The 17,481-nt window shown below is 34.6% G+C and overlaps 1 long non-coding RNA gene across 2 annotated transcripts in view; it reads left to right on the top strand.

Moving 5' to 3' along the window:
* Positions 1-1,375: 1,375 nt before the first annotated feature.
* Positions 1,376-17,481, top strand: part of LOC102027640 — a 49,620-nt gene continuing 33,514 nt past the window's right edge. The window contains exons 1-4 of one of the 2 annotated variants that reach the window (XR_001233472.1): positions 1,376-1,461; positions 6,262-6,474; positions 6,668-6,698; positions 15,525-15,625. This is a non-coding gene — a long non-coding RNA (uncharacterized LOC102027640). Of the gene's footprint in view, positions 1,462-6,261; positions 6,475-6,667; positions 6,699-14,604; positions 14,638-15,524; positions 15,626-17,481 lie in introns of those variants that run through there. The other variant, XR_260486.2, reaches the window with a different exon arrangement.

The following is a 17,481-nucleotide window of genomic DNA, read 5'->3' as shown; positions in this document are numbered from 1 at the left end:
GTATTTTCTCCAATTATGTGAGGTGTCTTTATTTTTAATGGTGTCTGTTGAAACAGGAGTACATGATTTTAGTAATGTTCAATTTAGCTTGCTTTTTTTCTTTTGCTGCTGATATTTTGATGTTGTCCCTAAGAAATCAGTACCTACTCTAAAAACAAAGAGAAGTTTACTCTCTATATGGCCGTGTCTGTTTGTGAACATTACACAAATTTAATAACATGCAGTACTATATAGAACTGTGATAGTGCCTTTCTTCACTGGTAAGAAACACTTAACAGATGTCTGTGTGGAAAGATAGCTCATTTATTTCTACCACTGAATACTCTTCCATTATATGGAAGAACCAAATATTTGTAACAGTTGATCTAAAGAAAGATTTGACTATTTTTAGTATGCACAATTTTTAATAAAACTTCTATATGGACTATAGATTTTGTGTGTACATAATTTTTCAAATAAGTTGGGAAAGCTCATATAAATACTATCACTTGATCAATTACTTGATCATATGTTAAGATTATATTTAGATTTGCAAGGTGATCCCAAATAATCTTCCAAAGCAGTTCCAAAGCGCCATTTCCTAGAAGAAATGGAAGATGTGCTTTTGAGCCTTACCAGCTGTTAGCATTTTTTTAACTTTGAAAAAATGTACAGAATTTTATAGGTTTGAATGTCTTCATATTGAATAACTACTTCTTAAATGTTCTTAATGAGATCAGAGCATATTTTAGTCTGCAGAAAGAGCTGTGCGCACCTTCTATTCAAAGTTTTATAAATTATGCTCAGCTTGCAAGTGATTTTGCTCATGCAGGAACTAGCTCACAGCTTTGGGGTTCCACACAAAATAAAGTATTATGTACAATAAAAAAAAATGGTAACTTAGGAGCAAAAGACTGTTCTTCCCTTTTTAGTACACGTTTGAGTTTTACTAGTTTTTTCATCTTGCTTATTATCCCTCCTTTGCTCTTACTTATTTTCTTTGCAGAGCTCATCCAATGTAAGACTGTCACACAATACACAGTAAGCCAGTGTAAATAAAAGCCCTGATTTTTCACTCTCACCCTTGACTTGAGGTGGAGTACCACTTTTACTAAGCTCATGCATAATTTGTGCATATCTAATTTCAGGTTGAACCCTTGAATCTCTCCTAACTCTGCAATTTTCATTTACTGTTTCTCGAAATTTCTCCTGCCCTTATTTCTGTTTTGTTTTCCCGACAAGTGTGCGTGTTCTTCAGAAAGAGTGACAAATATCAGCCAAACTTGGTAAGTCACTGGCTCAGTTCCCATGGCGACATCTTCTCTTGGATACTAAGTTGTACTGAACAAGCTTTGAGACGTTTTGTAGCTTGAAGTATTGACTCTAAACGTGTCACAGCAAGCCGTTGCCTTGTTTTAGACTTCCTGGTTGTCTAGAAAGTTCCTGTAAGGTTGCCTGGCTCTGCTCTCTCCATGAACGCTGGTGAGTCCTCTAAACTCTATATTGACTTTGTAATTTGCACTAATTGTATGTGTGTCTCAGTTCCCTTCACCACCCAGGACCGATGCAAAAGAGCAAACTGCAGATAACTGTCGGAGATGTTCTGAATTTTCTCTGTCCTCTTTCAGCATTTCCTGCAGGACTTTTGCCTGCCAGTCATGTAGGAAAAAGCAGTGACTTTAACCCACACACAATTTAATTGTAGGCTTAAAGTTATTTGGGTTTTAGTTAAAACTAGTTGTGTTGATATTTAAATTTCTATGTGAGTTATTACCATTGAGTATTAATTTACAGAATTCTGCTCAATGATCCATAAAATGCAGTAAAAGTTCTATGTTTTTGTTTTATGCCCAAGGAATAACTTTTAGGGTTAGGATTATAATTTTGGGGTGGAATGTTTAACATAATTGCCTTCAAATTCAATAGGGAATCTTTTAGGAAATCACTGCCTGGAATGCAGTCCTATAAATGTGGTGTCTTGAGCCAAATTAAACAAGGAGAATGCCAAGTTCTCAATCTAAGGAAAAACATCCCCATCTGCTGTAATTATATAGAATTAGAAAGATAGTAAATGTATTCCCATTTATTGAATACAAAAGAGATGCTTATTTTAAGACAAACTAACTTGTTGGTTCTATTAGTGGCTTTTACTCATGCAGAGTAATGTGTGAGTTTACTTGCTATTATGTATTAGGTGGTTAGCTCTACTTACATTTTGCTAAAATCTTGCAAATGTTCTTTGGCCAGAGGGAGCAAGAATGAGATATTATTCTCTATGTAATCAGTTACAAATATCCACAGACAGCTTGCGGGGGTGAGAGTCCACTTGGTGTTTAAACATTTCTCCAGTGAGGTGCAAAAGTTGTTCCACTCAACTCAAAATTTATTCTCAGAGAATTTATGCTTAAATTAAAAAGGACTGACATGTTTGCCCCATTTTAAAAATTCTGAACCAGTATGTACTGTGCACATTTTTATAGATTCTTCCTACATTTCTTTTGATAGACATTCTGTCTTCCCATAAAAAAGGAAGAAATGAAATATTGATCAAATTCAAATATTACTTCTCCATGAATAAAACAGTTATATTCTGTTAGGTGAATGCAAATTATTCAGACTTTACTAAAATTGTAAAAAGAAAAGGCAATGCACATGAACCCTGAAGCAAGGTTCTTATTTATACACTTTCCCTATCAAGATGAGGGATAGATCCCAGTAAATCTACCCTACTTTATTCTCAGTGCCACTAGGCTTTTCTTACACCAATCTCAGCTGTTTTCAATAAATTGTCATTCCTATAATAGTATTTCTCTCTCTTACTCCAAATACATGATTCTTGCTTATGCCTAATTCCCTTACAGGAAAAAGGAAGTTAATTTATAGAGTTATTGATTGTAGTTTGTCAAACATATGTTCTTTTCTTTTTGTGACTAAAGCAAAGGGATACATGAAAGAAAAAAAAGGAAACTATTTTTTTCAAAATATTACTTAAAAATTGTGTTCATTTCACACACATGCAGGAAGTGAGGTACAATTGCGTGGAAACCCAGTGTCCCAGGTTCCTTCCACCAAGCAGCTTTCCCTAACAAACTTTCTGCTTCGCTAAGTACCACAGCTTGTGCTCAACTCATACATGCAATTATGCATTTACAACATTTATTATAATTACTACTATGCACATTGTTTCCATTGCATTAATTTATGAATTATATTGGCTTGCATTATTTGTGTTAACATATGCTATTCCAAGCACAAAAGAAATAATATTCTGCTCACTGTATTTAGAGTAAACTTCTGAATTAAGTAGTAAAGGGGTAAATTGTTTTAGTGTCTTGTTCAGGTTGCTTCACACTGCTGTTCTGGATCGACTTGTTAAGGAGAGTTATTCCCCTTACCGTAGTGTGAAAAAGGCTTTGGAAAGTCTAGAAGGATTATATGGACAAAAGTCATGGGGCTCACAACATAGTTAAATCTGATTCAGGTTGAGAGTTAGATCATAAAGACTAAAAATATTTATTTATTTTAAAGAGGATAATAAAAAAAGACCAACAGCAAAATATCAACAACATAGACAAAAACAAATCAAAACAAATAGAATAAAAATGATACAGGGTTTCAGAACAAAATGATAGGGATTAACAGTGGTTGTTATATCACATATTGTTATCTTCAGCAAGTTGCTCAGATTACTGGGTGTAAGAATGCAAGATTGATCAAACCATTAAGAGAAAAAAAAAAAAACAGTGGGGCTGGGGATTTAGCTCAGCGGCAAAAGCGCCTGCCTGGCAAGCGCAAGGTCGTGAGTTCAGTTCCCGGTACCGGAGAAAAACCAAAAAAAAAAAAAAAAAAAAGAGAAAAAAAAAAGCAAAAAGACCTTAGAAATGATACAGAGTTTCACTAGACGACATGGTAGGAATTCACAAATGGTTGTTACATTGCATATTGCTATCTTCAAGTTGGGTGTTCATATTACCAGATATAAGTACGCAAAATTAGTCAGAAAGAACCTGAAGGAGTAAAACCCAAAACATACAATAGATATTATGAAAGGGAAAGAAATTGCTCAAAGGAAGGTACAAGTGGGATGAGGGAAAGGAGAAAAAGAAAGAAGGAAAGGAAAAAGTATACGTATGTGTGTATGTATGTTTGTATGTATATAGCAGGATAGCTGGGATAACTGTCCCGCTGATGTCTAATAGTTTACTGAAAGGAACAGTTAATGACTAAAAATAATACTAATGAAAGCTCAAATTTACTAGGTGATCAGGAGCCAAACACCTGTAATGCCTGTATCTTGTTCTCCTTTCCTTTGCTATATAAAATACCCAAAGGATTGCACTTTACAGGAGTACCTTGATACTCTAGTAGTTGACTCCCGGAGGGCTAATGAGTACCTAAAACCGTAAGAACCAAACAAGTCATTTTGGCTGGAAAGAGCAGCACGTAACAAAGCAATTGACACTGATATTCATTCCCAGACATGACTTGGGAATAATACACATGTACTGGGATGAAATTTTCATATCAGAATGTGTTAACCACTAAATGCAAGGAGTTTCAAAGCAGGCAAATACAAGGTATGATTCTTCCATATGGAAAAGAGGATTATTATTTGGTCCTGAGTCTAAAAGCGTGGCATCAGCTTCCAGACCAGGGCTACCCTAAGTTGTGTCATAATAGGGAAGAAAAATGAGAGGTGAACAGCTGTGTGCAGAAGGGAACAAACACACAGTAGGTCCTACTTTGGAGCAATCCACTTGAGAGAGCTACTTCACTCCTTGAGAGGAGTATCAAAGGGGAATCCTCCATGATGTGATTACCTTCCTTCTTTCTTCAACTGTTGGGGGGAGCACCTCTTCCCACCACTCTCTGGGGTTCCCCAGGTCCTGCTTTTGATATCTGCTGCATTTCCCGTGTGACTTACCTTCTGCATTGTGCCAGGTCTTTTGTTTTGAGGCCGACTGTAGTAACTTTAATTTAGGAGAAATTTAGCAGCTGATATATTAAGCTAAGAACTCTGATAAGCTGCTAAGGAGTAGATTAGGTAGCAAGACAAGAATGGAAACTTCTAGGGGAGCCTTAATCAGGCAGGTTAAATTTTAGCAACTGTTTAGCAAAAGAAGAGAAATAAAGATGATGTAGGATCTTCATGTTTGCAGCCTACAAGGCCAGTCCTATATTACACTGCCCATTTCGAGAGTTCTGCTCTTATCTGAACTAATGTAGACATTGTCAGTGACTCTAACTGGTGAACTTCATCGATAGGGAGAGGTTATTTTTACACAGGTGGATATTTTATGTGGACTTTGATCTTACAGAAAACTAGGAACTTCATCAATATCCTGAATGGAGCTGTTGATATTTTATTTTAGCACTGTTTATGTGTAGGTATTAAAATTGTATATGTGGCTGCGGAGATATTTTTAATAGCCAAGAAAATCTAAGAAAAGATTAGTTACACAGCTTTAGAGAAAAATAGAAACTTTCTGTAGTTAGAACTTAGGGGAAAATGCAGTAAGTGTTTGTGGATTTGATTGCTTTTTTTTGCAACCCCAAATTCAGGCAGTTGTAATAAATGGGTTTCATATCAGAACTCTGGTTTTGGGGGGTCTGCACTTTAGGCAGTGCTGGAGCAGTTGCATGAGATTTTACTCAATAGCTACAACCAGAGAAGGGTGCTATTCATTGATATTGTAAGCAGGGGAGAACTGGTCTTTACTGAGCCCTAAGGGACGCACAGCAAAATTGTTCATGGTGGCCTCATTTCTGGAATGTGTTGAAGATTATTCTTCAGATGATAACATTCTCCAGTGGATAAGGGAAAAGCCCAGGCTAAAAGGCAGATTTCATACACCTGAGCAGTTACCTGTGGGAAGGAGGGGCATATGAACACATTTATCAGAAAGAGAAAGTGTGGATTATTTCAATTGCCTGGCCTTATGCTCCGTTCAGCTCTAGAATTTTAGAAACAAGAACTAAGGGTGTATTGAATATTAATATTAAGAGATTTCAATAAGCCATTTGCAAATGAGCAACAAATCAAGTGGCACATGGCGTGTGGAGGTTGGTGCTGCACTATGTTGTTAAATTTACCTGGAGGCAGACATTGCTTAATTCACAGCATCAGCGCTGTCTATGAGTGGTAAGTAAGCAGTGACAAAAGCAATATTTGGATGAGACTCTTTGCCATTATATCAGAGCATTGGTCATGGGCCCCGGATAATTGGCATCAGGTGATCAAAGGGGACCTATTATCCTGTAATCTTTGCTTTCTTCCTGTAGGAGAGCAGTGCGTTGCTGGTGCCTACTGGATGAAAAGTGATCCCGGAGAGAAATACTTACAAATTTTAGGAGAGCCTACAACAAAGCTTCTTTCTTTTTCTTTTCCTTCCCAAGCTGGACATCTGCTTTTCTGTCAGGCTTGTAGAGCTGAGCTTGTACGACTGGAGCAGCTAAAGGGACCCTGCCAGAAGGACCCATTGCAAGTCTGAGGAGGTGGGAAAGCATTGCTTGTGGATACCAATGCGTGAAGCCATTTCCACACTTCCTTTTTGTAATTTTAAAGAGAAAAACAAAAACATGAAACAGGTTCAAAACAGGGTAGTCAGACAGTTATGGTAATAATTTTACTGTATATGTATATAAAATTATCACATATATTTTAAATATGTGCAATTTTATTTTTCAGTTATAGTGTAATACAGCTGGAACGTATAAAGGTAAAGTAAAATTTAATTATTTGATATATTTTAAGTCTCAAATTATTTATTTAATAATAATTTTGAGCCTGAAAGTGAAAGATCTGTACACTAGAAATTGTAAGATATCATTGAAATAAGTTGAAGAATGCACAAATAAGTAGAAATAATGGGAAGACATAAAATTTTGTGCGGATCTCAGATTGTTTAAATTTTTTCTATTTTAATTCAGGTAGTTTTCTCAAGTATTATTAAGTTAATGATTACCTTTAACTCTACAACATTTATAATAGAAAAAACAAGATATCAACGTTATTTTAAGTTTTGAAAGTATTAGCTTGACTAAAAATGTTCAAAGCAGAGAAATCAATTTTGACTTGGATAGAAATAAATTAGAAATAGTTATATATATTTATAATGAACTTTATAGCTACATAATATATTTTACTTTTGCTTGATAATTTCATTTATTATTAAATATAGCATGTTAATTTAAAATATAATACATACGTATTTCATATTATATATGTTTCATATACTCAGAATATTTATTTCAAAATACAAGCAGACCTAGGTAATTATATGTTTTCCTTGTTAAGAATGAGGTGATAATTCTCAGTAAGCACAAGACACTAGCTCTTATTTTAAATATTACAACATTTTAGGTAATATATACTTCAATACAATTATGTTTTATTAAATTTTTATTAAATTATGAAAAATGTATTAAATGTAGCTTGAATTTAGGGACAGAGAAAGTCAAGATGTGCTAAAAATGAAAATGGCACTCTTTGGAAATCATTCATAATATATTCATAACTTCTCTAAACAAACATATGAGAATTTCTGAAAACAAATTACTCAAGGTTCTTATTAAAATCTGTATCCTGGGACATGGGTCCCCCTGTATCAAAGAAAAGTCTCAGAGAGAACATTTAACAATTCTGGAGGAGGGATCAAGGCTTTAAGTTGCACTGCTTTAAATCACTGAGTAAATCTACCTGTTGATAACTATTAACTCGTTCATTCAAGGTAGTTCCAGGCACTGTGAAATAAAAATAGATAAATTATACTGTCTCTACCTTTAAGTACTTTAAAAATATTTAAATTGTTCATACACAAATAACTATGCAATAAGGCAGTTCATAACACAGGGTGTAAGGAAATTAGTATTGGACTAAAAGTATGTCGGGTAGTGTAACAGTAACAAAAGCCGGTTACTTTTAAATTTATGATTGAAATGAGATTTTACACATTTAACCGTAAAAAGGGTAATCTAATAAAAGTCCATCAATTAGCCAGGTGTGGTGGCAAATGCTGTAATCCCAGCTTTCTTGGGGGTTTTAAGATCATGCCCAGCCTGGATAATTTAGAAACTTAGCAAAACTTGTCTCAAAAACAAATAAAATTGGAGAGTACATATGTTCTTTCAACCATATTTCTGAAGTTCTGCCAGCTTAGATTTCAATATTGCATACACATGCATGGCGTATCTATGAATTACAGAAATCAACAATTTAATACAAATCTAAGAAGTATAGTAGACTTTCTTCGACATGAGGAAAGGTTTTGTTTCTGAGCCTTTTGGATAAGCATTTCAAATAAATATTTTCTTCCTACAAAATGTCTACAAATGGTTCAGATATTTAAAATGTAGTGTCTGTCTTTCTCAATTATGCTTCTTATGGAGATGTTGCTGGCTTTTTGAAAACACAGTATATTATATATATATATATATATATATATATATATATATATATATAATTTCCTTTTCTTTTTTTGTTACACAGGAATTGAACTGAGGTCATTGCGCTTGCAAGGCAGGTGCTTGTTCCGCTGAGCTCTATCCCCAGCCCACTTTACTGTTATTTTAAATGTGTCTGTAAGTATGAAGTGAGCCAGGTATTAAGAAAAACTATGGGGGTTGGGGATTTAGCTCAGTGGCACAGCGCCTGCCTGGCAAGCGCGAGGTTGTGAGTTTGATTCCTGGTACCGGGGAAAAAAAAAAAAGAAAAACTATGAATGAATAGAAATTGCCATATATTCCTTCTTCACTTGTGCTCTGAAGTTGTCAAAAATACCTTTCATTTAAGCTCTCAATTCATCAATAATTTTACAAATGAAAATATGGAAGGGTAAAGCAGTTATCTACTTCCGTACCTTTTATTTCTGAATTATCTTTCCATTTGTTTCTTTTAATTACTAGTGGAGACTAGGAACAACTTCAAATTTTTTAATATTTGTCAATAGCAGGTAACTAAAGGTATTAGAAATATGAACCCCTATGGAGATAAAGCAAGTAAGTTCACTGCAACGGTTCATCATTTTATAGAGGAATGCAAAGGAAATGCAAAAGGGGGCAATAATTACAATAAAATTTATCAATTGGTGAGGCTTTGTTTTAAAAAAATCTAAAAAGAAGAAAATAGTATAAAGTCCCATCATTATAATTCTATACTATGGAATGCTGATATATTTAAGATAATGAGGACAATTTATTTTGATTACAACAGAAAATTTAAAATAATGTAGAAATAGAAAAATATATGTTGTAGAAAAGTACACACAGTATGGTCTACTTTTTTCAAGAGTCAGTGAGTACTTTACTTTTGATACTCTTCACCTTGGGAAAATACACAGATATCATTTTGTAATTGTTTTAAGCTTCATTTTGTTTTTAGTTGACTTTTTATTAACACATAAAATTGTATTCATAAATGGGGTACCATGACTATGTGATAGTTTAATATATGTAAACATGTGTAATGTTCAAATCAGCATAAATATATCTGCATATAGATAGACAGAGAAAGAGAGAGAAGTAGAGTAGGAGAGAGAGAGAAAGAGAGAGAGAGCTATCAAGTGATGGAGCTTTGGAGATATAGAGATATATAGGATATTTTTTTGAGATGGAACCATCCCAGCCTGTTGCCCAGGCTGGCCTGAAATTCCTGAGAGGCCCTAAGCAGCCCTGTTGCCCCACTTCCCAAGTAGAGCCCGTGTTTCTATGCCTGGTTCTGCACTTTCCTACTGGTCTTTTAAAATGAGATGAAGTAAAGAAAGAAGTGGATGAATATTAGAAGCATTAAAAGTTCTGTTTTCAATCAGGGCTATACCAGTCTCTGAGTCATACGACCTCTAGAAATACCTAAAGTGCCATAGCAATATCTTCATCTATAGCATGAAAACAATGATTGCAGGGATAGCCTAGTTTTAAGTTACCCTACAAAATGGATTAAAATATTGCACACTGAGGGCTGGGGATGTAGCTCAGCTGCACAGGGCTTGCCTGGCAAGCACAAGATCCTGAGTTTGATTCCCAGTATCAAAATAAAAAAAAAAGATTGAACACTGAATTTGTCCACTACAGAGAAATAACATTATTTTCAACTATCAGAAAAAACATCTTTAAATGCTCAAAAGTAAGATTTTTGGAATTGTACTCATCCTTGGCTTTTTCTAAATATTTCTTGAATGCAAGATTTATGCAATCTGAAATCATTTCTACAGTTATAAATAGAAGAGACTGATTTCCAGGTAAAAGTTTAAAATTGAACAAACTCATACATTTTAGGTAAGTTTTTGTTCTTTGTTTTTTTGTTTTTTAATGCCACGCCACGGCAAGAACACTTCATATATAATTAAACTTTAAGGTAGATATTTAAAAAATCATGCAACTTCATATGTTCTGCTCTGGTTAGAGAGACAGGCCTGCCTTCTTCTTGTCTTCCTTAACAGACTGTTTTTACATGATTCCTACAGAGAAAGGAGCAATTAATTGGCATTAAAACTTATTGCCCCTAAGTGGCATTCATTTTTACTTGAAAACATGTATCTTTTTATGAATTCTGTTTTTACCAATGGAAGTAAAATCACGTTACTCCTGGAATAATGTCTTTTTATTTTTACTCTAGCAGATGTCAATGTTTCAGTATCCAAAAACTTGAGAGTGTTTTTTCTTAAAGTAGAACTCATTGCATCTCATCGCCATTTGAAAATCTTCAGCCCAGTGATATCAGTAAGGGGCTTTCCAAGCACCCTTGCAGCACAAAATTTTAGTGAATTTGTATGTTACTTGCTTTTCAGAACTTTGCAGGAGATATTCTTCCAGAGTTATGCATTTCTAGGGCCCATAAACATTTCAGGCAAATGTTCTTAAAACCTTCCTTAGAAGAGGAAGCAAGCTTGTATAGTGAAAGCTGTCAAGATTAGTAGAATTCACTGAACAAACTTTTAAAGTGATTAAATATTAATTAAACACAATAGAAAGCAGTAAAACAAAGGAAATTGTGTACTTACATGATTGGAAAATAAATTATTTCACAGTGCTATTAAAATTGCTAAAAGTTTTTGTTTCATAATAAAATAATCACACAACCCTGAAGGATGCATTACACTACTGAGACGTCTACTGGAGATTTCCCGTCAACTGCAAGGAAATGTTCAGTGGAGGACTCTAATTCAAATGCATGAAGACATTTAGAACTTGTAACTCTCCCTGGCGTGATAGGACATGCCTGGGATCCCTGCTACTTGAGAGGCTGAAGTGGGAGGGTCAGTTGAGCCCAGGAATCCTAGGGCAGCTTGAGTGAAACCATCTCAAAAAAAAAAAAAAAAAAAAAAAAGAAAAGAAAGAAGAAACAAAGGGGGGAGGGAGAAAAAGGGGAGGGAGGGAGGAAAATGGAAAAATAGAAAAGGAAGAACAGAAAAAGAAAAATTATAGTCTATTGAAGAATCATATTTGTTAGTGAGCTGTTTAACTGTAGTTCAGTGAGTGGCTATATTTTGTTTAACTGATTTATTTTGTTTAACTGATTCACTTAGTAAGCAATTATTAAAATTAAGCATCATGAATATTCCTCAATAAATGAACATTGAATATTACTACATTCCAAGCACTGTGTCCTTCTGAGTCTTTAACATTCTGTCCTTCTGACCCTTAGACAAGCCCTAGATTCATTGTGATAAAGGAGAAAGGACAAACACCAAAGATACAGGGAAACTCTCTAAGAGAAAGCAAGGGACTGTAGGAACCAAAAGGGCAAAGGTGAAATTGGTAGGGGCCATGGTGGGGACAAGAGATGTGTAACAATCTTCCAAACAAGTGAGTTTCAGCCAAATCTCAGAGGAGAAATTGTGGGTATTCAGCTACCAGAGGAGCTTGCACAAGACAAGGGCATTTGAAAGAAGAATGTCTTTGGAGAACTCGAAGGATGACTGAGAGTTAAAGAGCGTTGGGCAGAAGCTGTAAAAATATCAACAAGGCAATAAAGACCTAACTAGCTCTGGTTGGTAAAACTGACCCAACCGTGCAAAGCAGCATGTTTGAAAAAGCATAGAAATGAATTCTGAAACTAATCTAGTGACTCATACAGATGGGATACAATGATCAGTTTCAATACGCAAAAACGTGAAACACTTATTTTAATTCAGTCTATGTCCAAGTGTGTGGAGTCTAAAAAGAGCTCCTTTAAACTTGATATTTCCTAAATAACAGAGGAGAACTCTTTCATAAAAGCTGTGACAAGTCACTTTAGCCAGCATACATTATTAACATTTTTAGGTCTGTGCTGGGAAAGTACATGTTTGTTGGTTTATACTCAAAATGCAATACTTAACAAGTTACCTTTCTTTGTTATTAAAATTGTAGATCTTATCATGCATCCATTTAAGTAGGAAAAGAGATCTCTACTTTTATTATTATATTTCTTTGCACAAGTTGAGTTATAAAATACAGGGTAGAAAAGATAAATAGAAGAGAAACACTCAACATTAGCTAAAAAAACACACACAAGGGCAACAGAAAGGGAATAAGATGTGTTTGATGATAAGAGAAAATAAAAGGGTCAGATTATCAAAGGAAATTTTTAAAAAGACTGCTTCTTCTATTTAATTTGCGTTTAGCCAATTGTTTACCCTCACAATGAAACTACAAAGGGTAAACAACATGCTGAAATGTAGGAAATTACTCTTGGCTTTTTAAAATGTCCACTGAAAGAAAGTAAGTGTTAAAAAAAAAAACCCTGCCTCCTGAGTTTCTTTTGTTTCATGGGTTTTCTTATGACAGCCTGAAAATGTATTCAGCTCATATCCTTTTCAAAAGAATGTTTTTACCACATCACTAATTAGAAAATGAATTGTTCAAGCAACAGGGTTGAGGGCAGCTAAAATATCCCATCTGTTCAAAGATTTAATTCCGATGAATCTGTGCCATTTCACTGAGTAACTATTTTATTACAAAATCACACCAAAGCATATTTTACATTAGCTGAGGCACAACAGGGCTTGGAAAGACTGGCTGGGGCGGTTGGAAATGTCTAATTTTGTTTGCCTGTTTGTCAGCTAGTGCTGGGGCCTATGTTACTCCATTACAGAGCCGAGACAGAGAAGTAGTGAAATCACCAGGCCAAAGTCAGTGCACAAGCTTTGTCATGTGGATTGCTGACTGCTGAGTTCTTTCTTCCTGCGAAATTCTTCCCTTCCTCTTCGCATTGATATTGACTCAGTAATCCTCCTTAGACTTTTCTGAGAAAGCTCTATCCACGATACATTGTTAACATATGAAACTAATGTCTGTTTTACTGTGTTGAGAAGGTTGCAATTCATAGTGCGCTGGTGTAAGCCTTTCATCTGTCTCAGATACAGAGTTGTGTGTTAGGTATCAGGAAGTCAGGACATCTGATTTAGATACAATGGTACTAGGCTTCTTTCTCCAAAACTGCGCTTCAGGTAATAGTTTCCAACCAAGTTGGAGAAGGTTTTGTTTCTAGATTTGATAATGGTAGAAATACAGGTATGCAATTGAAATTCTTGATAGACATTTCTTTCAGAATGGAGAGAATGTGAAGGGGTGAAGTAATCTGTTGGGGGTTGTACATGTCTTTAGCATCATGCTTTTGAAATCATTTAATTCTTCTATCTATCTATCTATCTATCTATCTATCTATATATATACAGAGTATTTTCCATTGCAACTGAGTGAACTTGGTTAAAAATAAAGGAAAAAGGACAACAAGATGTATACTGATTTCCTTTCATTTACACACTATGAAAATAATGAATTAATAGCCCATCATATTTTAACAGTGACTATGGAATATCTTATTAAATTTTTGGAGTTTTGCAGATAGTTAAAATTGTATTTCAAATGGTTATAATGTGCACTTCTTTCATTATGAAGAAGGATTAGCATCCTTTATTATATTGAGAAGTCAGTTTTAATTGCATCTTCAAATATATCTTATCTACTTTTATTTATTTATTTTTTTTTGTTTTTTGGTTTTTTTTTGTTTTTCTCCGGTACCGGGAACCGAACTCACAACCTTGCGCTTGCCAGGCATGCGCTTTGCCGCTGAGCTAAATCCCCAGCCCCTCTTATCTACTTTTAAAGGCAGAAAAATGAACACAATGAAATATACATAAACCCATGTTTAAATAAATAATTACAATCGAAACAACAAGACTGTGTACTCAAACTTGATGTGCAACCTATCAGCCAAGAATGAAGAAAGAAGGTATTAGAAAGTGCAAAGATGACCATGTGCTATATGTTATGGTTGATATATGTGTCAACTTGGGGAGTCTAGTGGTTTGGCTAAGTGACTCAGCACTTCTGCATCTTGGGGTGAAAAGGACATGCCCTTACCCTCTGGGATGTTCTTCATTTCGTCAGTGTGAGAAGTTTGGAAGGTTAACTATGTGACTCAGAAGGAAGCCAGGGTGCTTACTTTGCATTCATCCTGAGCCTGTGGCAGGGGAGGGCATGGAGATTATGTGAGTGCTAAACGTTCCCTGGGTGGAGGTAGCCTCCCTACAATACAAGGGAAGGAAAGAGGCTTGTTCTCACTCCCATTTTGTTCTTGTTGCCTTTGCTGTTTTCTGCTGCCGTGAGCGTTTGCCTTCTGCCATGTGCCACTCTGCCTTGGAGCCAGCCAAGTATGAACTGAAACCTCCACAAACTGTAAGCTGAATAAACCTTTCCTTCCTTAATTCTGGGTGTCAGGTATTTTGTCTTAGCAATGAGAGAAAAGTAACCAAGACACTATCCTTGCATATTCTCTCTCAGTTTCTCATGAAATAAATATTGGGATTTGACAAGTCAAAAATATTTTATTTATATAATATTGTAAAAAATTAATATCAACTTTGAAGAAAGTTCATTAACAAATAGCAATCAAGTTTGTTGTTTTTTCTAATTTTGACAAAATTGTCCAAAAAATGAAAGCAATTTTCAGATGGTCAAATTAAGTAATCATTTTATTTGGATCTAGTTAATCTTTTAAAAACTTCTGTGAGTACAGAAACTAGATGGATGATAAAACATTGACAGCCCTAACATGCTGAATTATCTCTGTACTTCTTAAATGTTCCCTCTTAGTTTATTAATTTTGTCTGAAGTAGTATTCTCAATAAGTTATTGTATCTCATTTGAAATTGAACTTCATAAATTAATATTATTCAAATTACAGAAACATATGCAATGACATAGGTTTCATATTATAATCATAAAATATACTTTTCTAATGGAACAATTTTTAATAACAGCAAAATGAACTAAAACTTTTCAGTTCTAATTTGTAAGTAGTGTATAATCTAAGTGGATAGATACAGAGGAGGAATGAATCTAGATTTCCCTACACATATCCTGAAGCTTCTTATGCTACAAGTTCTGTTGTATTTGACAAAACTCAAGTTTGTTGGCTAAAACTTTCAACTTAATTTTTTATATTCTTACTCTGGCTTATTTGGCCAGCATTTCTGACTGTTTATTTTAGATTTTGTAGACTACAGTGCTTTATTGCAGTGTTGGACTAATTCCCTTTTTTTTTTTTTTTTTTTTGGTACCAGGAGTTGAACTCAGGATCTTGCATTTGCCAGGCAGGCACTTATGCCACTGATCTATTTCCCTGATCCAGGACTAACTCCCTTTAAAGCACAAATAGTAAACAGTAAGTATGTATGTATAATTACCAGTAAGTATGTGTAAATATTTCCAAAGATCAAAATATATTCTAAAGTGTAAAGAATAACCTTAACTAAAAGTATTTTATATAGGAATAATGACTTGTTTTTAAGACCCCTGATATAATGGAGGGATCAACAAATTTAAAGAAATAAGGAAGGGAAAAGTTTGAAAAATGGGGGAAATGAGCTTGGAGTTTTTAAGAAAGTGGAAGAAATCACTGACTTTGTTTAGAACCATCAGATAAGGTTAGAGTTCAGGCAAACCATCCTCTGAATTTTGGAAAAGTAGGCTTGTAGAGTGATGATCTCCTTACATGGAGCAAATTGGACCCATGAATATGTACATTCATTATTGCAGAAAATTCAGTATAGACTAAAGTAACAGAGATGGATGCTGGGACCCATAGCCATGGACAGCACCCCTTGGCAGGAGCATACATACTTCCATGGATTATCTTCAAGAACCAAAGCAGTTCTCACACTGAAAATCTGAGATGTATTCTCTATGGCTGTGTCAGGGAGTGGGGACAGAGTAGCTGCTGAGAAACATACCAGAGCCTTCTCATAAACGAACATCAAATATTAAAGAGAAAATACTTCGCTAGAGCCTTGTCACAATTGAGGAAGTGTGATGCTCCTATTTCCCCTCTTTCAAGCTTTTCTATTTCATTAAGAGGAATTTAAAAGTGTACTGCTAAATTGCAGGGCCTCAAAGAAATATTGTGAATGCTGCAGCCAGAAAAAGGAATGGAGAGTGTGGGGGAGAATCCATGGTCAAGTTCACACAGTCTTGGGATGTGATCTACTGAAAGGCAAAGACCAATATGGGAGTTTATCATAGACTGCTCTTCAGTCTGGTTTCCACCACATCTACAGAGTCCCTGAACAATAAGCAGTTCACAGTCACATTCAATGGGTAGATAAATAAAACTCCAGCCATCCTGAGATTTATGATGAAGACCTTTCCCCTAAGAATTTATTACAAATTCTGCAAAGAAAAACTTACATGTAATCAGAAATACAAACTAAAATTTTAGAATTTTTGGAAAAATTTAATTATTAAATGATTTCAAATAAGAATCCATACATAAAAAACAAATATCAAAAATAGTCTACCAACACACAGCTATGTGATTTCAAGAATACTAGAAGGAATTTCTATCTCAGCTATCAAGGAAAAAGAATAACAGACAAGCCACACACATGCACATGCATGTACTTACATACAGATGAACGCCTGAGCCATGGGCATCAGAAATAAAGACATAAATAGGAATAAATGAGGCATTAAACAGAAAACCTACCTACTAAGTCATATTCCTATACCTCGAAGGAAATAGCAAATTTAATAAACTACAAGTTAGTTTGAATTTCTTAAAATGGCAAGAGAAAGCACAAATAAACCAAGAAGTTAGGATAATTATTGAATTAAAATACATTTTCAAAAGATATTGTAAGTTACTTGAAATTTTTGAAGGAGGAACTGAAGATTTAAGTTTAGAGATCATTATTCTTGGTTACTATTCTCAAGTATTCAGTGAACAATTTCCATGTGTAAATCTCTCTTTATTTTTAAAGTAACTTTGATTATAGTCAATTTATATTTTCTGCTTCATTGATTTATTTTGATTTGTTTTGTTTTGGGATTCCACTCCTTTGAATATCACTCAGTCTTTTTTGATCATTGATTTCTACTTCTGTCCTCTGTTACCACCAAAGCCATAGATAGATAAAAAGATAGATAGATAGAAATATAAACATATATGTAGATAGATATAGATATATCTTTCTAAAGTAATATATAAGCATATGTATATATACAGACATATTTGAGGTAATG

The sequence above is a fragment of the Chinchilla lanigera genome, unplaced genomic scaffold (genome assembly GCF_000276665.1).
Source record: "Chinchilla lanigera isolate Chin_1 unplaced genomic scaffold, ChiLan1.0 scaffold00016, whole genome shotgun sequence".
Classification (NCBI taxonomy): domain Eukaryota; kingdom Metazoa; phylum Chordata; class Mammalia; order Rodentia; family Chinchillidae; genus Chinchilla; species Chinchilla lanigera.
Note: the sequence above shows the minus strand (reverse complement) of the source record. Positions and strands in the feature narration are given on the sequence as shown.